Consider the following 22,069-nt stretch of genomic DNA (forward strand, 5'->3'; position numbering starts at 1 on the left):
GCAGCGCATCAAAAAGCTTATCCGCCAGGATCAAGTCGGCTTCATCCCTGGGATGCAAGGCTGGTTCAACATACAAAAATCAATAAACCATCATTCTCAGCAAATTATCACAAGAACAGAAAACCAAACACTGCATGTTCTCACTTATAAGTGGGAGTTGAACAACGAGAACACATGGACACAAGAAGGGGAACATCACACACCGCGGCCTCTCGGGGGTTGGGGGGTCTAGGGGAGGGATAGCATTAGGAGAAATACCTAATGTAGATAACGGGTTGATGGGTGCATCAAACCACAATGCGATGTGTATACCTACCTAACAAACCTGCACGTTCTGCACATGTACCCCAGAACTTAAAGTATAATAATAAAAGGCGCTGCCTCAGGATGTAAAGTGTAACAAGGGGGCTGGGGTGGGCAGCGTGGGCCTCTGAGACCTTTGGTTGCGGGTGTCCGCAGCTCACCCCGCAGCCGGCTCCACAATGGTCCGCTCCGTTTGCTGCGTGCGGATTCCGGTTCCAGACTGAAGGCTGCGTGTTCTCTGCCGCTTATTGTGGCCCCGAAAGGCCAAGTTTATTGTGGCAACCGCCAGAGCAGCCTTCCCGCTATGGAGGAGCCTGGGGCTACCCCTCAGAGGTATTTGGGGCTGGTCCTGGAGGAGCTAAGCAGGGTTGTGGCAGCACTGCCTGAAAGTGTGAGACCAGACTCTAATCCTTATGGTTTTCCATAGGAGTTGGTGATATGTGCAGCTGTTGATGGATTTTTTTGCTGTTCTCTTTTTTTTGTGTGGAGAAGTTTTAGATCGGTTAGGAGTCGGCTTTATGTGGGAAGAGAAAAAAAAGCTTGCTGTAACGTTTTCTGGACTAACTGAAGAAAAATGTAAACTACTTGAAAAATTTAGCCATGTTCAAAAAGAGTATGAAGGCTATAAATTAGAGTCATCTTTAAAGGATGCCAGCTTTGAGAAGGAGGCAACCTGTGAAAAGCTAAACAGGTCCAATTCTGAACTTGAGGATGAAATACTCTGTCTAGAAAAAGAGTTAAAATAAGAGAAATCTAAACATTCTGAACAAGGTGAATTGATGGTGGATATTTGCAAAAGGATACAGTCTCTAGAAGATGAGTCAAAATCCCTCAAATCACAAGTAGCTGAAGCCAAAATGAACTTCACAATATTTCAAATGAATGAAGAACGACTGAAGATAGCAATAAGAGATGCTTTGAATGAAAATTCTCAACTTTAGGAAAACGAGAAACAGCTTTTGCAGGAAGTTGAGGTATGGAAAGAACAAGTGAGTGAACTTAATAAACAGAAAATAACATTTGAAGACTCCAAAGTACACGCAGAACAAGTTCTAAATGATAAAGAAAATCACATCAAGACTGACTGAATGCTTGCTAAAAATGAAAGATCGGGCTGCTATGCTTGGAGAAGACATAACGGATGATGGTAACTTGGAATTAGAAATGAACAGTGAATCGGAAAATGGTTCTTACTTAGATAATCCTCCAAAAGGAACTTTGAAGAAACCGATTTATGCTGCTAAGTTAAATGCTTCTTTAAAAACCTTAGAAGGAGAAAGAAACCAAATTTATAGTCAGTTATCTGAAGTTGATAAAACAAAGGAAGAGCTTACAGAGCATATTAAAAATCTTCAGACTGAACAAGCATCTTTGCAGTCAGAAAACACATTTTGAAAGTGAGAATCAGAAGCTTCAACAAAAACTTAAAGTAATGATTGAATTATATCAAGAAAATGAAATGAAACTCCAGAGGAAATTAACAGTAGAGGAAAATTACCTGTTAGAGAAGGAAGAGAAACTTTCTAAAGTACATGAAAAGATTAGCCGTGCCACTGAAGAGTTGGAGACCTATAGAAAGTGAGCCAAAGATCTTGAAGAAGAGTCGGAGATAACTATTCATTCTTATCAAGGATGGATTATTTCCCATGAGAAAAAAAGCACATAATAATTGGTTGGCAGCTTGGACTGCTGAAAGAAACCTCAATGATTTAAGGAAAGAAAGTGCTCACAACAGACAAAAATTAACTGAAGCAGAGTTTAAATTTGAACTTTTAGAAAAAGATCCTTATGCACTTGATGTTCCAAATACAGCATTTGGCAGAGAGCATTCCCCATATGGTCCCTCACCATTGGGTCGGCCTTCATCCAAAACAAGAGCTTTTCTCTATCCTCCAACTTTGTTGGAGGGCCCACTCAGACTCTCATCTTTGCTAACAGGAGGAGGAGGAAGAGGCTCAAGAGGTCCAGGGAATCCTCTGGACCATCAGATTACCAATGAAAGAGGAGAATCAAGATGTGATAGGTTAACCAATCCTCACAGGGCTTCTTCTGACACTGGGTCCCTGTCACCTCCACGGGAACAGGACCATAGGATGATGTTTCTTCCACCAGGACAATCATATCCTGATTCAGCTCTTCCTCCACAAAGGCAAGACAGATTTTATTCTAATTCTGGCACGCTGTCTGGACCAGCAGAACTCAGAAGGTTTAATATGACCTCTTTGGATAAAGTGGATGGGTCAATGCTTTCAGAAATGGAATCCAGTAGAAATGATACCAAAGATGACCTTGGTAATTTAAATGTGCCTGATTCATCTCTCCCCGCTGAAAATGAAGCAGCTGGCCCTCACTTTTTTCCTCCACCTCTTGCTCCAATCAGAGGTCCATTGTTTCCGGGGATACAAAGGGCCTGTTCATGAGAAGAGGACCTCCTTTCCCCCCACCTCCTCTAGGAACCATGTTTGGAGCTTCTCAAGATTATTTTCCACCAAGAGATTTCCCAGATCCACCACATGCACCGTTTGCAATGAGAAATGTCTATCCACCCAGGGGTTTCCTCCTTACCTTCTCCCAAGACCTGGATTTTTCCCGCTAAGCCCCACATTCTGAAGGTAGAAGTGAGTCCCCTGCAGGGCTGATTCTGCCTTCAAATGAGCCTGCTACTGAACATCCAGAACCACAGCAAGAAACCTGACAATATTTTTGCTCTCTTCAAAAGTAATTTTGACTGATCTCATTTTCAGTTTAAGTAACTGCTGTTACTTAAATGATTACACTTTTGCTCACACTGAAGCTTAATGGAATTATAGTTCTCAGGATAGTGTTTTCTAAATAAAGATGATTTAAATATGAATCTTATGAGTAAATTATTTCCATTTTATTTTATTCTGGATAGTATAACTATTTTAATTTGATAAACTAATCCATGATTATATAAACAATAATGGGAGTTTTATATATGTAATCTTGCAGGTAGGGAGGCTTTAAATTATAAAGGTTGTGTCTTTATGCCAAGAACTGTATTTACTGTGGTTGTAGACAAATGTGAAAGCAATTTTATGCTTAATTAAATAAATTTTAATTGATTTTTTTTAAAAAAAAGAAAATGGTTAATCTATCATTTAGGTGCATCATCAGTGGTTTAACCATTCTCACTTACTGAACATTGGGTTGTTTAAAAAGTGTTGTTATTTTTGAATCATGGTTCAATGAACAATTTTGGACACATAACTTTTTTTCTGATGAGTTATTTCCTAAGGATCCAGCTCAGAAACTCAGCACATAAACCTAATAAGAAAAAAACAAAGTGGCTAATCGCTTATCCCAATAAAAATGTTGTATTTATGTTTGGATTTAGATGCCTTTCAGTGGTCATACCTTCACCTAACTTTTATGGATTCTACTTTTAACATGTAGAGTGACTGCTTAAATCACCTAACCTCACTGAGTTTTAAGTTCCTTTTTATTCAACAAGACTGGATTGTGTGTTCCAGCTCCTCAAACGTAGTTACCAACCACCATCCTAGAGAAGTGAATTCACATGAGGCCTATCCAGAAGAACAATCTCCCTTTCAGTGTCCTCATGCATGCAGTGACCAGAGACCAACCTTGATAAATTATGGAAAAAGTACAGCACATTCTGGAAGAGCGATGAAAGATCCAGATCATCTGGTGCTGGATAAGAATATTAATGGACAGGCTGGGCGCGGTGGCTCACGCCTGTAATCCTAGCACTTTGGGAGGCCGAAGCAGGTGGAACATGAGGTCAGGAGATCGACCATCCTGGCTAACATGGTGAAACCCCGTCTCTACTAAAAATACAAAAAATTAGCCAGGCATGGTGGCGGGCGCCTGTAGTCCCAGCTACACAGGAGGCTGAGGCAGGAGAATGGCTTGAACCCAGGAGGCAGAGCTTGTAGTGAGCCCAGATGGCGCCACTGCACTTCAGCCTGGGCGACAGAGTGAGACTCCGTCTCAAAAAAAAAAAAAAAGAATATTAATGGACAAAAAGATTAATGAAAGAGCATATTGAAGCATCCAATTACCTGGTGTCTGCTCAAATGAGGAATCAGCGAGATAGATCAGTTAGCAGTCAAGATTTATAAAAGAGATGATGGCCTTGGGAGGGGCTGCCCTACTCAACTTTTTAATGGCTAGAAGCTATTAAGGGCTAAGCCAGAACCCTTCAGTAGGGTTCAGTGAGGATCCCAATTTGGGGTCCAAAAGTAAATGACAACTCCCAGGAACCATTAAGAATAAAAATGATGGAGCGTTACTGAGAATTTATATTATCTAAGTCTGAGGAAAATTAATGTTAAGGAAGCTTTGCAAAAGTCTAATATTTACACCGAATTCCAGGGCACCGTGCTCTAAGACAAAGCACTCTGGTCCTGCCCCTCTCCTTTCCTCATGTTTTTTGGTTCTTGGGATCCTTAAGGGTCAACGTTATTCTTAAAATACAGAGCATCCTGGAAACCAAAAAAGTGGAAGATATTCAAATTCTAATGAATGTACTGGCAGTATTGTAGATCATGGAGTATAACATAAAGACAAGAATCCCCAGCCTCTTCCACCATACTTTACTGAAGACCTTATTACAGGACATGGGATGTAATGGTAAGGAGAAAAGATAGAATTTTGAGAAGTCTGGGAAGACAATGTATGATAACATCTGGAGAAGCTCTGCATAAGTTACTTTTGTTCAGGCTTAAGAAAAATTCTGGCTTGCCCCCGCACTGTCATCAGGTATCATGAAAGTAAATAAAACCTTTAAAGATTCTTCAAGCCAGACAGACTTCTATCTTCTCTATACTATCCTGTGATCCTAAACTCTTAACAGTTACTACGTATAATTTCCCTACATTTGCTACTAGTATTTTATCATATGCAATATTACACTCAATATTTCAAAAGCGGATGATTCATCTCCCAAAGAGACTGCAAAATTCTGAGTTAAGATTTGAGAATACTATTTTAGACAAGATTTAGTCAGATTTTAGAGAGTTAGAAACCTCTAACAATTCTCTAACAATACTGCTTCTCCTTTTGTGTATTAAGGAATTTTTGTCTATCAGAGATAGTACGAGGTAGACCAGAAGATAACTTGCCTTCAAAACATCTGGAATGTAAAATGGCAACAGTAGTATTTGGGGACTTCGTAGGGGATGGCCAATATACACCCATTCTTAGAGGTACTGATGATATAATGTATAAGACAAAATCAAGTGGTCTCCATCACCATATAATGTTTAAAATGGCAAAGAGGGAGCAGAACAAACACCCTTTGCAAATCTCTTCATAGAATCTACCGTAATAAACTTGTACTTGCTTAAAGTGTGTCTCTTCAGTGGTCTTATTACCACTACTTTGGGGAAAATGAGGCTGCCTAAAAGATTAACAGACATTACATTTTACATATCTGTGGCAGAGAAAACACTATGTATTTACCAAACCACTTCTTTCCTTCCCAGTCACTTGGGAAGAGGTCATTTCTTTGTCCCCTTTCATCTAATTGAGGTTCTGTGACTACTTCTAGACAGGCAATGTGAGCAGAAGGTATGAACACCACGTATAGGCCTGGTCTTTAAAAATCCCTCAGATATGATCTTCTTCTCTCATCTCTTTCATGGACAAACTAGAGGCCATGTAATAAGGATGGTGGGGTTCCAAACTGAAAGAGCCTGGATTTCTGATTTACTGTTTTGAGAAGAGTTCACCAGGGAAACAGCCTGGAAATATGCACAGGAAAATATGCACAGGACCCTGTGTGAGCAAGATATAAAGATCTATTACTTGGTGCCATTAAGGTGAGAGTATTGTGCTTATAGTACCCAGCATTAATTACCCTCACTACTACAACTTCTTTGTATCCATCATGTGGAAAAGTAGAGTATTTAATAAATGATTATTGAGTTTATTACATTTTTTTATATCCCAATCATTGCTAATTCTACGTTACCTCATTTCAAGGTAAAGGTGACCAAGGGCTAAAGTAGTGCTACCCAAACCAAGCCAGACATCAAAATCACGCAAAACCGTTTGAAAATACAACTTTAAAGATGCCATTCACATAGATATTCATTCAGTGGGTTTTCAAATGGAACTCTGGAATCTACAGTCTTTAACAAGGCTTCCCAAGTTATTCTGATATACAGCAGGCAAATCTGAGAACCACTGGACAAGAAGAAAATAAAGGCTATATGTTTCAACACCAAGGACAATGCCTTAAACATAGAATGTATTCAATAAAAGCTTGTAGAAAGGTAGGTTTGCGAACAGGCACAGGGACTAGCCTCGAGCAAATTAATAAGGGCAGCAATGTTTTTCACCGGAACCATTATTCCCCCTATTTATTTCTTCTGGGGCTCTGTGTTTCCTTTCTCCTATCAAAATCTATTCTAAGGTTGGAGGTTGGGGGTATCCCTTGCCTACTCCATATAGCAAGGAATAAAATTAGTATTTCTCAAACTATCTGTGACAACAGACCCATTGTAGGCCAGTACTTTTGTAAAATGCAATAAAAATTAATTTCTAGAAAATGAAATTTTAAAATCACAGACATTCAAAATACAAATTCCAATTTTTTTATTATTAACTGTAAGAAATTTAAAATTAAATCTCAATAAATAAAATTAAAGCAAACATAAGATAGAAAAAATAAGCATTATGGATTGGCCCAGTCTGCAAACTATATACACTTTGCCAAACACGGGCATAAATTACTAAGAAGCAAAATCTTCCATCCGTAAACATTTCCATTTCCATTGACAATATATGTGAGGGAAAGGAGGGATGCTTTTGTTTTAGAATGCCAGGCATCAGCTAACAAGTGACAAATATGTATTGAGATTGAGATCTCCCCAGGCCCTCAGTAGTCAGCAAGAACATGTTGAGGCCTCTGTTCTTGACTAAAAAATTGGCCAGTGCATGGGCAACATGCATAGGTCTTGGATGAAAAAAATATCAGCAGCAGAAATTTAAGAGAATTTTTACAGCTAGGCCACAGTAAATTCTCAAGCCCTTCATCAGAAGCCACTGTGGGTCTTCATTTATGCCTTTGTTTTTATTAAATTGGATGTGATCTTAAGATTCTTCTGTCAAAATTCCACTAGCATGTGAAGACACCAAAAGTCTAAAATGTGGAGAATTTTAAAACGTAAAATTAACCCAAGTTAAGCTATTCCATTATTAAGCAATAGCAGATATATTTGTTATTATACGAGAAGAAAGTTAACGGGGAGCTAAGATTGATGTTACTGATAAGAAACAGAAACAAGACTTTAAAATTAAATAAATGAATTATTTATTTCATAAGAACCAATTGACAGTTTCTCGATAAAGATTGTAAGATGTCTTAAAACATTAGATGTATGGAGATAACATTTGTAACTTTAACAATTTATATGATGAGAAAAATCAAGGAATTTTATTGTTTATTGGCAGAGTTCTAGAATTACAATTCCATCATTCTGTTTTGGGGACCTTTCTCTTGAAGTAAATTGATAATAGGGCTTGAAATAGTACACCTCAGCATTTTGTTTATAAAATTGTGGAATAGATAAGGTTTGTACTGTAACTGAACCCAGGTTCAGCTGCTTGCTGCTCTAAAGCTAGACATAAGAGAGAAAGGTTGGTGGGAGGAAAAGCAATTTTAATCAGAGAAGCAGCAAACCAAGAAGATGGTGAACAATAGTCACAAGGACCATCTTAAATTTTAAAATTTACCATAGAGTATTCAAAGGAAAACTTGGTATGGGAGGCATGCAGGAGGGGTGCAGGGGGCGGGGTCTGTGTGTCTTGTTCCAATGGCTATCTCAGATAGCTACCCATCTGGAGGTCTAGTTGGTATTATTTTGAATTCAGCCCAGTGGTGGTGGACTAATTGTTAGTGACTCCTCACTAAGCAGGAGGATTCTGCACTCAGGGCTCCATGCATGGTTTATTTCAAGATTGGCCTCTGGAATTTCTCAAGCAAGAACAGAATTAAATAAGCAGGCATTGCCAGAGGGGAGTGTCTGGAAAGGAAAGGAATGAAGAGATGAAAAGAAAGTGGGTGGTTAAACTATATTTTTAAAACTGAGTTTCCCAGTTATAGTATGTTTCTCATGCTCCCCCCATTTTAGCACCCCTGACAGAATTTAGTAATCTCCTCATCTTGTCCTCTACTTCAGGTCCCCTATCTGTCCTTGTACTCTCTAGGATTTCCTTTTCTTCCTCACGACCTTCCTTCCCTGCAATTTTATAAGCTATTCCTATCCCAGTGATTTAGTTTCAGCTTATAAAACTGTCTTTGCCATTGTAATCAAATTGAAGGGCCTCTGCTTCATGGTTGGATTCTGTGACCAGGAGACTCTTACAAGTAGTTGGCCAGGTCTCTGTTAGGAAAGTAAAAAAGAACAATGGAGGCAATTATCCCATTGATTTCAGCTATAAATCCTATTTTGCCTGAATTGTCTGAACGATGAGTATTCTGTGAAAATGCTGCTCTCTAGTGCAATAGAACTGCAAATAATGCACATCTATTTCTTATAATCTCATCCAACATACCCACAGAGACTCAGATCTAACAAAACAGATGTGATTTGGTTATTGAATCATAATATAAATATGGGGAAGAGGAGGGAAATTTCAAGCCTGAGAACACTGTAGTAGGAGTAAGTATGCTGTGTTTAAGAGGTCACAGATAAAATTAATATTACCAATCCATCAATAGGCAATTACTAATAGCTTACTACACACACAGGAATAAAATGTGAAGACAGAGGAAGTGTAAAATGGAGCCGCCAACTCTAAGGAGTTGTTTGCAATTTGGTCTGGTAGAAAGCTATGAAATAAGGAAGTACATGATTGAGAGCTAGAGAATGTGGCACAGGCTCTGAACCCGGACCGTTCAATGTAGTAAGCTCTGGCCACACTGGGCACTTGCAATGTGGCTTGTCCAAACTGACATGTGCTTTAAGTATAAAATATAATCCAGATTTCTAAGACTTCAAAAAAAATGGAAATATCTCATTAATAATTTTAGGTTTATTACAGGTAGAAATGATAGATTAAATAAACTATATTGTCGAAATTCATTTGATCTGTTTCTACAGTATAACAAACTTACTTATGTGGTTTGCATTTTATTTCTACTGGATAACATGGCTTTAAAAATGGTATTTTAGAGGAAGGACAGCTTGGTAGAGAATGGACTAATCTGGATCCCTGGAAGAAATGGACCTTGAATGGGTCTTGATGACTTGGAGAGGCAGAGAGAGAAAAAGAAAAGTCAAATATAGGGAATTGGTTGATAAAAATGAAGGTGAGGGGAGAAGGAGCAGAGGGAGGAGAAGATCCAGTTTGAGGGATATTACAGAGAGCAGCCTGAGAAAGAAGAAAAGAAAGGAGAGAAAAAATGCAAGGAAAGTAACCCTTTAAAGCCAGTCAGAAGTTTCTGGGTTCCTCAGCAGCCAGAAAAGAAGCCGTTGAAAAGATCTGAGTAACGGAGATTCTGGACGAAAACTGAAGTTATGGAAGGGAAGTTTAGACATGGGTTATTAAACTCTTTAGCGCATTAGAAGTTTCTTATGTAATCACTAAATTCAGATCCTGAAATAATGCCACAAGAACTATACAGCTCAGCCACCCAATTCAATAAGAAGTTACAGCACAGTCTCACACACATCCAATTAACCTTGGCCTTTAGTCAACATCTGGGTTCTTTTTGTCATTTTCAAATACTATCACCCAGAGGTGCTATGATTTATATTGGGGAGGGGATTAAAAGAAAATAAGTAAGTAGGTGATAAGAAAAAGCTTTCAGATGATTCCATCTGAATTAACAGCCCTCTTTAGTTGTCTAGGAAAGAGGATGCTTTTTCTTGAAAGTGCTTTGAAATGATGATGTGCTTGTTAGTAAACATCAATTATTTTCAAATGGTAATATTTGCAAGTTTGTCTTCCTCTAGCTCACCCTTTATGTTGGTCCAGAATATGATTGTCACAAATATCTGGGTGAGAAAGACTATGAAATGTGGTCATAAAGTAAGTGATTATTTCTAAACTCATCTTTGTCACATCGTAATGCTTCACAAAGCACCTTTCCCTGGGCTACAATTCATTTTAATTGATCCCATCAGCACTTTATCTGTATCCTGAGTGACTTCACAATACCCTCTATTTCAAGAGAAACCAATCAGGTTATGGGTTTGTTAGTAATAAAAATTACCAAGGAGCAGTTTGTGGATGGTAAAAGCAATGCAAATTCAAAAGAGAAGTAATAAGAGAAATAATGAGCATCCTCCTCACTTCTTGGAAGTGAACAATTCCAAGCTCCCTGAAGCAACACTTAACCTATCATATTAAACAGTAGTGGACAAATATTAGAAATGCTGATGTCAGCTTTCAGAATCTGTTGGCATCAAAACATCACTTAAGTTAAGTTCTCCAAAGTATTCTCTGTCAAGTTTCCTTCTACAGTATTCTTTTCCTACTAGGACAGAGCCTTAAACCCCAGAAGAATCATTTTGCTTGTGTGTTAATTATTTGTTTACTGGTTCATTCCAGAGTGTAGCTGGAAAAAGGGGGAAGTGTCATAAATAGTTTTTTATGGCCCATGGTTTTTCTACTACGTCACTATTTGTAGCGGTTTCCACTGCAGGATCTATTTGCAAAGCCTAGGAAATTAGCATTAAGCAAGCTGCTAGGAAGACTTCAACACTAACTAGGCCACATGCCTCACACATTTTTCCTCCACTCCAGCCTCCTCTGGAGGGCACTTGCTAAACCTTTGTGACACATAACAAAGCAAAGAAAGTGATAGAACAACAGAATTACACAGGCAGATCCTTGTTTCTTCTTCTCTCTCTAAAGAATTCCTTGGACTGAAAAGCAGTTTATTTTGGAGGAATGAGAAAGTGGTGATAGAATTAGAAGGGCCTGGGAGGGTTTCATTTTAGGAGACTGCTTTAGGCTGAAAACAGATTTCATGAGTGTGATTTACCTGAGGTGACTTTTGGGGGCTCTTATAAAAAGGAAGTTCATGCTGAATGGGAGGTGGCTTCTGAGATGCAGATTCTGGTGAGCTAAGAGGGATCGGTAAAGAGGAGGCAGGAGTTAAGTAGTGTGAACTATGCAGTAGCAGGCTTCTTCTCCCCTTGCTTGGGGCAGGTCATCACAACCCTTCTCAATAAAGGGGTCCAGGAACCACTAGGAATGAATGGGCATTTGCACTTGAGGTGAAACCCATTTGTCATAACTGCTTGGACTTTAAGCTTAAAAATAAAAAGAACCACATATTTCCCTTTGCAACTTGATTTAGTTAATGTCATTTTGAGAAAGAAAGAAGACGTTGTCATCCTGTCACTTTTTTTTTTTTTTTTAATGAAGAGACTGGGACTCAGAGAAGTCAAGTGATTTTCCCAAAACCAGAAAACACAGAAGTAGCAGAGCTAAGATGACTACTCTGGTCTTCTGATTCCAAATTCCATATTCATTCTTCTAAGCGATTTCCCAAAACGGGAAGTGGGTTTATCTTCTATTTATGGGAAGTGATAGTGGTATTCTATTTAGAGAACTTATATAAAATCTTACCTTAAAATAAATAATATTTCAAAAAGTAAGCTTAATTTAAAAAATAATCAAGAAAGTCTGGTATGTTTTTACAATTATACCAAATGACCTTGCTCTAAATACATCTACTTTCCAGCAAGCCAAAGCGAAACAATTTGAAATAAGTGGCATTTACTGACCACTCCCTAAAGTTCACACAAAAGAGGTAGTACTCTAACTTAAACATACAAGGTGAAGAAATAGCTTACTCAGCCTGTTGGGCTTCCTCTTCTACAATCTTGGGCAACTCCCTCTGTGTTAATCAAGCATTCTCAGGCCTTGGAGGGAGTTTTCTATTCTCAGTAAACTGAGATTGCAGTTGGGAAATTAAGAGGTATCTGTCCGGCACTTCATTCCCTTAAGGTCAGGATCTGTGCTTTTAATAGTGACAATTAGCTAACATATACAATTAAGCCATGCAAATGAAGTAAGAGAAAGCTAGAGGAGAAATTCAGGAGCCAGTTTCCTTTTCCAGACATCTTGTACAAATAGTGTTCAAAGGACTAATTGAAAAGATGGGATTCTTCGCTTGAACCTAGGAGGTGGAGTTTGCAGTGAGCGGAGATCGTTCCACTGCACTCCAGCCTGGGTGACAAAGTGAGACTCCATCAAAAAAAAAAAAAAAAAAAAAAAAAAAAAAGGATGGGATTCTTTTTTAAAAAATAAATTTTACTGCGTATTTTTAAGGTATACAAGATGATGTTATAAGATGGATATAGATAGTGAAAAGGTAACTGTAGTGAAGCAAATTAACATAGTCATCATCTCACATAGTTACCTTTTATTTGTTTTGTTTTGATGGGATTTTTAAGATAGTAGAAAGGAATGGTAGACAATAGGATAAACATTTGAGGGAAAGTGGGGCTTTGTAGAACTCCTAAAATGACACGACGCACAAATGTCCCCATTACGTCTAAAGGGTAACTCGTTCCTACTTCCAGGGACAGCTGAGGGACATCAATGTAAATTTCTAAATGACTTCCTGAACTTTTTATTTTTATTTTTATTTTTTGTATTTTTAGAGGAAATTATAATAACATCAAGCCACCTCTGGACCATATCGCTGCTGATATCATCAGCAAATGGCACTATTCCTAAATCCTAAGATTCACTTTTCCCTTCACATTTCAACATTTGTGAAACTGGATTGTACCTTACACCTGATTGTATATACAATGCAGTCTTTCCTTTTCTTTTGTCATTGCATCTTACGCCTGATTTCTCCTTGGAATTGAGTAAATATAATGCTTACATGTGTTAATAAGAATTGAGGTCAGTCATAATTTTTGAAATATGCCACCAAATATAAGCCTTTCTACATATTGTTGACTTTGAAGTCATTTCTTTTTTTAACTACTAAACAATAACACTTTTTGTTGAGAAAAATTGCATATGAACAAGAGACCAAGCAGGTAGAGAGAAAAAAACTTTTAGTAATCAAGAGAATGTTACTGTGTCCCAAAGGCTAAAGTCACCTTACTATCAAGAGAGAAGGACAGGAGCAGAGAGAACCGGGTAAATTACGAATTGAAAATTCCACTGTTCATTTATCTTTATTTTTAATAATTCCATTTGTGTGAGTGTGTTAGATCACAAGGTCATAATGTTACTCTTCATACTGACTTCTCATGTAAATTTAAATAAGCTTTTATGCTAATGATTTATGGGGTAAGCTATTCATCTTTCTGACAGAGAGTTACCTACAAAGAAATAATTATTCTACCTCTGAGAAGAAATGTCATGAAAGGAGTGGTTTCCAGATATTTTGATTTTTAAAAGCTTAAAGAATATATGTAATATAAAATTCTAAAGCAGGCAAAATTAATCCTTTTAGCAATCAAGATAGCAGCTACTTTTGGTGAGAAGGACAAGGTAGTGATAGAGAAGGGGCTCAGGGGTCTTTCCTGAAGACATTGAGGTGGGCAATGGTATTTTTCTTGATCTGGATGGTGATTAAACAGATGTGTTTACTTTGTGATAATTGACTAGGCTGTGCACCTATGAATTGCATACTTTTCCATATATGTACTGTATTCTTATATTTAAAAAGAAGTTTAAAAATAAATGCAACAGGTATAGGACTTCCTATATTACTCGACCAAAAAAATGGGTTCATTTTTCTTTCAGGTAAAACCTACTAGTGGCTTTAATATTATATTGACTAGGGGGTAAATGTTTACCCTAGGAATCTTAATCTTGATGTTCTCCAAAGTCATTATCTGTTCTTTCTGATTATCAGAATAGAGTATATCTCTATATAAATGACAAGTTCTGGTCATTCTCAAAAAATAACACTAAGCATGAAAATCAGAAATATTGATCTTGTGTTGTAATGATGTTTCTATTGATGTGAAATAGTTTCTAGTAGAGTTGCTGTCCTAACACACAAATGAAATTGCACTGCTTGGAAGACACAACTGTGAATGACTTGCTTCTGTAAGGAGTTTCCAACATGATGGTTTAGGGATAGAGGTGCTGGATTCCTCTGTCTCCAGTTACCCAGGTTATTGAGGACAGGGAGGTCAATAAGTAATGCCCTCCTCCCACCCATAGCAAAAAACAGAGCGGGGTTCAGTGAATAGGTAGGGCTTTGGCCAGGGTGATGAGGAGACTTACATCCCTGGGAACCAGTCAGAATGGGGGCACTGAAAACAATGTTTTAAATTCTAGCACCCAGCAACATATATGTGAAGATTAAATTTACTCATGTGCTAAATTCACTTGCTCCATCACTGAATTTGGGTGGTGTCTGTTAAAGATGGGAACAAAGGCATTCAGGTCCTGGTATCTTTTACCACTCCCAGCATGAATAGACTCATGTCAGTGGGTAAGGGATGGTATTTCCCGAGAAGGCTTTGAACTCTTGTAGTGGGTCAAATAATGGCCCCCCACTTAAAAATGTCCATGTCCAAATCCCTGGAAGCTGTGAAAAGGCGTTTTTGCACATGTAATTAAGTCAAAGATATTGAAATTAGATCATCCTGGATTACATAGGTGGGCCCTAAATTTAATGACAAGTATCCTCATAACAGAAGAGGAGAAGGTGATGTGAGATTTGGAGCAGCAGAGATTGGAGTGATGTGGCCACCAATCAAGGAAGCCAAGGACTTCCAGCAGCCACCAGAAGCTGGAAGAGGCAAGGAAGGACTCTTCCCTAAAGCCTTTAAAGGAGCACAGCCCTACTAACACCTTGCTTTTGGGCTCTGGCCCACAAAACTGTGAATGGATACATTGCTGTTATTTGAAGCCACCAGTTCGTAGTAAGTTTATTACAGCAGCCCTAGAAACTGATACAACTCCTAAATACACCCTTAGCAACACTGCTCAACAAGAAGTATGCAATTTCCTCCTGACTGAAAAATACTGATACTGTTATAGGATCCTTGGGGGTGTTGCTTTTCTGTCCAGAAACCTCTGTGGCGGTGGCACCTTTGCATGAGTTTTGTTCGGGTCCACTGGGCCCACTCATCCTGGCAGGCTGCGCTCAGCTGACACTACTGGCGTGGATCCCATGCCTCCAAAGAGACTGGAGCGAAGCGGTGAGGGATGTGTGAGGAAGTGAGCGTGGGGTCTGGTCACTGTATACAGTCAGGCTCAATGGCTGCTACAGTGGGGTGGGCAGCTTCAGGTACTGGCACGGGTGCTGGCTCACTGCAAGGCTGCGGCTGCACCAAGCAGCGCAGCAACGGAGCGCGTTGGTGCCTGGAAACTTGGAAACTCCAGGAACCGCCGGGCTCCAAAGGGCAAATCACAGCCCTAGCTCCGGGAGCTACCAGGTCTGGGCTGCCCAAAGGGCTGCAGCTCTTCTCTCCCCTCTCTCTCTTCGCTCCTCTCTCTTTCTCTCTTCACTCCTCCTTGTCGCCTATAAACAGCAAATTCAACCTTCCAGTTTTCAGACTAGGAATGTTGGAGTTGTCCTTGATTACTCTGAATTGTTCACTCCGCATATAGGCACTGAGGATACATTGATGAACTAAACAGACAAAAAGGATAGAAATTCCTGTCAAGACTACATTCAATAGGGATGAAGCAGGCAATAATGAATAAACATACTAAGTTGAATATGACTATTTAAATATATATAACACATATTACTTGTATAATGTTAAATATTTTAAGTTTTTTAAATTCTTCCTTTCATAGATTTTACATTATAGTAGAAGAGGCATTTTTGTTGTTGTTCTTTTTGTTTTGGATTCAGGGGGTACATGTGCGGGGTTGTTACATGGGTATATTGCAAAATGCTGATGATGGTCCCATCACCCAGGTGGTAAACATAGTAAGTAATAGGTGAATTTTTAGCCCATGCTTCCCTCTCCCATCTAGTCGTCCCGAGTGTTTATTGTTGCTACCTTTATGTCTATGTGTATTCAATATTTAGCTCCCACTTATACTTGAGAATATGCAGTATTTAGTTTTTGGTTCTCATGTTAATTTGTTTAGGATGATGGCCTCCAACTGCATCCATGTTGCTACAAAGAACATGATTTCATTATTTTTATGGACATGTAGTATTTCATGGTGTATATGTACCACGTTTTCTTTTTACAATCCCACTGTTGTTGGGCACCTAGGTTGATTCCATTGCTGTTGTGAATAGGGCTGCAATGAACATACAAGTGCATGTATCTTTTTGGTAACAAAAATTTTATATTTGGATTACCCAGTAGAATTGCTGGGTTGAATAATAGTTTTGGTTTAAGTTCTCTGAGAAATATCCAAACTGCTTTCCACGGTAACTGAACTAATTTACATTCCCACTAGCAGTGTATAAGCATTCTCTTTTCCCCACAATCTTTTCACCAGCATCTGTTATGTTTTGGCTTTTTAATAGCCTTCTGATGACTGTGAAATGGTATCTCACTGTGGTTTGGATTTCCATTTCTCTAATGATTAGTGAACGTTGAGCATTTTTTTCATATGTTTATTGGCCGTTTGTATGTCTTCTTTTGATATGCGTCTGTTCATGTCCTTTCCCCGTTTTCAATTAAAATATTTGTTTTTTGCTTGCTGATTTAAGTTCTTTGTAGATTCTGGAAATTAGATCTTTGTCACATGCATAGTTTGCAAATATTTTCTCCCATTCTGTAGCCTGTTTACTCTGTTGGTAATTTCTTTTGCTGTACAGAAACTCTTTAATTAGGTCCCACTTGCCTATTTTTAGTTTTGTTGCAATTACTCTCTGGAACTTAGCCATAAATTGTTTGCCAAAGCCAACGTGGAGAAGGATATTTTCTAGGTTTTCTTCTAGGATTTTATAGTTTGAAGTTTTACATTTAAATCTCTAATCCATCTTGAGTTAATTTTTGTATATGGTGAGAAGCAGGAGTCTAATTTCATTCTTCTGCATAGGGCTAGCCATTATCTTGGCACCATTTATTGAATAGAGAGTCCTTTCCTTATTGCTTATTTCTGTCAATTTTGTTGAATATCAGATTGTTGTAGGTGTATGGGTCCATTTCTGGGTTTTCTATTCTGTTCTATTTGTCTCTGTGTCTGTTTTTGTACCAGTACCACGCTGCTTGGTTACTGTAGCCTTTTAGTATAGTTTGAAGTTGGGTAATGTGATGTCTCTGGCTTCGTTCTTTTTGCTTAGGATTGCTTTGGCTCTTCAGGCTCCTTTTTGGTTCCATATGAATTTTAGAATATTTTTCTGATTCTGTGAAAAATGACTTGATATTTTGCTAGGGATAGCATTGGAGTGGTAACTTGCTTTGAACAGTGTGGCCATTTTAATGATATTGATTATTCCAATCCATGAACATGGAGTATTTTTATATTTATTCAGTCATCTTGATTTCTTTCAGCAGCGTTTTGTAGTTCACCCTGTAGAATATTTCACATCCATGGTTAGATTTATTCTTATTTTGTGGCTATTGTAAATGGCATTGTATTTTTTTTATTTGGCCCTAAACTAGAATGTTATTGGTGTATAGAATTGCTACTGATTTTTGTACATTGATTTTGTATCCTGAAACTTTACTGAAGTTATTTATCAGTTCTAGGAGACTTTTGGAGAAGTCTTTAGGGTTTTCTATGTATGAAATCATATCATCAGCAAAGAGAGACAGTTTGACTTCTTCTTCTTTTTGGATGCCATTTATTTCTTTCTCTTGCCTAATTGCTCTGACTAGGACTTCCAGTGCAATGCTGAATAGGAGTGGTGAGAGTGGGCATCCTTGTCTTGTTCCAGTACTCAAGAGAAATGCTTCCAGCATTTACCTGTTTAGTATGATGTTGGCTGTGGTTTGTCATAGGTGGATCCTATTATTCTAAGGTATATTCCTTTGATGCCTAGCCTGTCGAGGGTTTTTAATCATGAATGGATGTTAAATTTTATGAAGGTTTTTTTTGAAACTATTGAGATGATCATATGGTTTTTGTTTTTTCATTCTGTTTATGTGGTGAATCACACTTATTGATTTGTTATGTTGAACCAGCCTTGCATCCCAGGAATAAAGCCTACTTGACTGTGGTGAATTAACTTTTGATGTGCTTCTTGATTTAGTTTGCTGTTATTTTGTTGAGGATTTTTGTGTTTATGTTCATCAGAGATATTGTCCTGAAGTTTTCTTTTTTCATTGTGTCTCTGCCAGATTTTGGTATCAGGATGATGCTGGCATTGTAGAATGAGTTAGGGACGAGCCCCTCTCCTTGACATTATGGAACAGTTTCAGTAAGATTACTATCAGTTCTTCTTTGTATGCTTGGTAGAATTCAGTTGTGAATCCATCTGGTCCAAGGCTAAATTCGGTTGGTAGGTTTTTTATTACTGATTCAATTTTGGAACTTGCTATAGGTCTGTTCAAGTTTTCACTTCTGTCCTGGTTCAATCTTGGGAGGTTGTATGTTTCCAGGAATTTATCCATTTCCTCTAGATTTCCTACTTTGTGTGCATAGAGGTGTTCATAACAGTCTCTGAAAATCTTTGGTATTTCTGTGGGATTGGTCATTATGTCATTTTTGTCATTTCTTGTACTTTTTTGGAACTTCCATCTGTTTTTCCTTGTTTTTCTAGCTAGCAGTCTATTAGTCTTGTTTATTCTTATGAAAAACCAACTCTTTGTTTCACTAACCTTTTATGGACTTTTGCATCTCAATTTCATTTAGTCATTGTCTGATTTTAGTTATGTCTTTTCCTCTGCTAGCTGTGAGATTGAACTGTGCTCTTTTTTTCTAGTTCCTTTAGTGTTATGTTAGATTGTTTAGTTGAGATCTTTCTAACCTCTTGATGAGGGCATTTTAGCACTATAAACTTTCCTCTTAACACTGCTTTTGCTACATCCCAAAGATTTTGGAAAGTTGTGTCTCTATTTTCATTAATTTCAAATAATTTTTTGATTTCTGCCTTAATTTCATTGTTCACCCAACAGTTATTCAGGAGCATGTGGCTTAATTTCCATGCTTTTGTGTAGTTTTGAGAGATCTTCTTGGTATTGATTTCTATTATTATTTCACTATGATTTGAGAGTGGCCTTTGTATGATTTTAATTTTTTTTAATTTATTGAGACTTGCTTTATGACTGAGCATGTGGGGCAATCTTAGAATATGTTCCATGTGCATGTGAGAAGAATGTGTATTCTGTCATTGTTGGCTTGAGAATTCTAGAGAGGTCTATTAGGTCCAACTGGTCAAGTGTCAAGTTTAATTCCAGAATTCCTTTGTCAGTCTTCTGCCTCAGTGATCTGTCTAATGCTATCAGTGGAGTGATAAAGCCCCCACTAATACTGTGTTGCCATCTACGTTTTATTGTAGGCCAATAATTTGTTTTATGAATCTGAGTGCTCCAGTGTTGGGTGCATATATGTTTAGAATAGTTAAGTCTTTTTGTTCAATTGAACCTTTTATCATTATATAATGCCCTTCTTTGTCCTTCCTGATTGTTGTTGGTTTAAAGTATGTTTTAATCTGATTTAAGAGTAGCAACTCCTGCTCTTTTTTGTTTTTCATTTGCATGGTAGATCTTTCTTCATTCTTCCACTTTGAGCCTGTGAGTGTCATTCATGTAGGATGCATCTCTTGAAAACAGCAGACAGTTGTGTCTTGTCTTTTTATCCAGCTTACAACTTTATGCATTTTAAAGGGAGAGTGTAGACTGTTTACATTTAGGGTTAGCATTGACATGTGAGATTTTTCTCCTGTCATTGTGTTGTTAGCTGGTTGTTTTGTAGACTTCATTGTGTAATAAGTGTATCTTTATGGGTAGCAAGTTTCATCTTTCATTTCCATGTTTAGCAATCACTTATGGATTTCCTGTAAGGATCATCTGGTGGTAATGAATTTCCTTAGTGCTTGCTTGTCTGAGAAGGATTGCATTTCTCCTTCACTTATGAAGCTCAGTTTGGTGGGATATGAGTTCTTGGTTGAAATTTATTTTCTTTAATAATGCTGAAAATATAGGCCCCCCATCTCTTCTGGCTTGTAAGGTTTCTGCTGACAGAACTGCTCCTGGCCTGATGAGGTTCTTTTTGTAGGTGACCTGACCTTTCTCACTAGCTGCCTTAACAATTTTTTTCTTTTGCATTGACCCTGGTGAATCTGATGACTATGTGGCTTGGCAATGGTTGTCTTGTATAGTGTCTCACAGGAGTTCTCTGTATTTCTTGAATTTGCATGCCCACCTCTCTGGTGAGATAGGGGAAATTTTCATGGACTGCATCCTCAGATATATGTTCCAAGTTGCTTACTCTCTTTCTCAGGAATGACAATGAGTCATAGATTTGGTCTCTTTACATAACCTCATAAATCTCGAAGGTTTTGTTCATGTTTTAAATTCTTTTTTCTTTATTTTTGTCCAACCAAGTTGATTCAAAGAACTGGTCTTCAAACTCTGAGATTCTTTCCTCAGCTTGGTCTGTTCTGCTGTTAATGCCTCTGACTATATTATGAAATTTTTGAAGTTCATTCCTCAATTTCTGAAGTTCAGTTTTGTTCTTTCTTAAAATAGCTATTTTGTCTTTAAGCTGTTTGATCATTTTTCTGGATTCCTTGAGTTCCTTGTATTGGGTTTCAATGATCTTCTGGATCTTGATGTACTTCCTTGCCATCCAGATTCTGAATTCTATGTATGTCATTTGAGTCATTTTAATCCGGTTAAAATCCTTTGCTGGAGGACTTGTGTGTTTGTCTGGAGGTAAGGAGACACCAGCTTTTTTGAATTGCTAGAGTTCTTGAGATGACTCTTTATCATATGAGGGCTGGTGTTCCATTAACAGTAGTGTACATTGAGTATAGTCAGTTGGCTTCATTCTGAGTGCTTTCAAAGGGCCAAAGCTCTGTACAGCATCTTTATTTGTGGCTAGATTTTTGCTTTAGGTTTCACAGGTGCTGTATATTGGAAAAATGTTTTTGGTGTTGTCATTTGGGGTGCAATCCAGTAGGTGATGCTTAAGAGTGGTGGCTGGCAGATAGGCTCTTACTCAGCCCACAGCTCTTTTGTATTTTGGTGCAGTCCTCAGTAGTGCTCTGTGGTGGTAGGGAGAGATGACCCCCTCACCAGATACATTCCTGGGCCTTGGAGGAGCCCTCTCTTATTACTGGCACTGCACCTGCATTTCATTTATTAGGTGTCCTGGGCTGCAGGGTGCCCTCAGGCAGAGGCTGCGGCTGGAAAACAGTCCACACCCTTCCCTGGCTGTCCCTGCACAAGGAGGCACACCCTGTTCCTGAGCCAGTCCATGTCCATGAACCCAGCTGTCTCACCCCTCTCAGTGTTCTGAGAGTAGGGGCTCCCCCACTGCTTGAGCACCATGAGCCCCTCCTGGCTAGAGGCAGTGGGGGTAGGTATAGTCTCTCAACCCACTGATTTCCAGGGTAACAGAGAGCTGTGCCTGCCCACAGAGTTCAGGCAGAGGCCAGGTCATTGTGCTGGAAGCTGATGATGAGCCTTGTCTGATGATGGGGAGTGAAGCAATGTAACTGCTCTCTAACTGTGGCCTCTCTCAGGGCTATGGCAGCTGCCAGGAGACTGCTCCAGGTCCAAGGCCTGTGGGAGTTCCTGTGGACTTGAGTTTTGCCTCTGCAAACACTCCAGCAACTCTCTATGTCAGTCTAGAGGCCCAGGGACAGGGATCAGGAATTGGGATGAGGGGGTTCTCCAGTTCCCAGGATTTCACAGGTCCCTGTGGAAAGTGAGGATCCCCCAGGGGCTCTCACTCACTCACCCTTTCTCTA

General features: G+C 38.6%; 1 pseudogene; it reads left to right on the plus strand.

The window, feature by feature from the left end:
- Window positions 1-607: 607 nt before the first annotated feature.
- Window positions 608-2,998, plus strand: LOC129044348 (melanoma inhibitory activity protein 2-like; annotated as a pseudogene).
- The last annotated feature ends 19,071 nt before the right edge of the window (window positions 2,999-22,069 follow it).

The sequence above is a fragment of the Pongo pygmaeus genome, chromosome 13, assembly GCF_028885625.2.
Source record: "Pongo pygmaeus isolate AG05252 chromosome 13, NHGRI_mPonPyg2-v2.0_pri, whole genome shotgun sequence".
In the NCBI taxonomy this organism is placed as follows: Eukaryota; Metazoa; Chordata; class Mammalia; order Primates; family Hominidae; genus Pongo; species Pongo pygmaeus.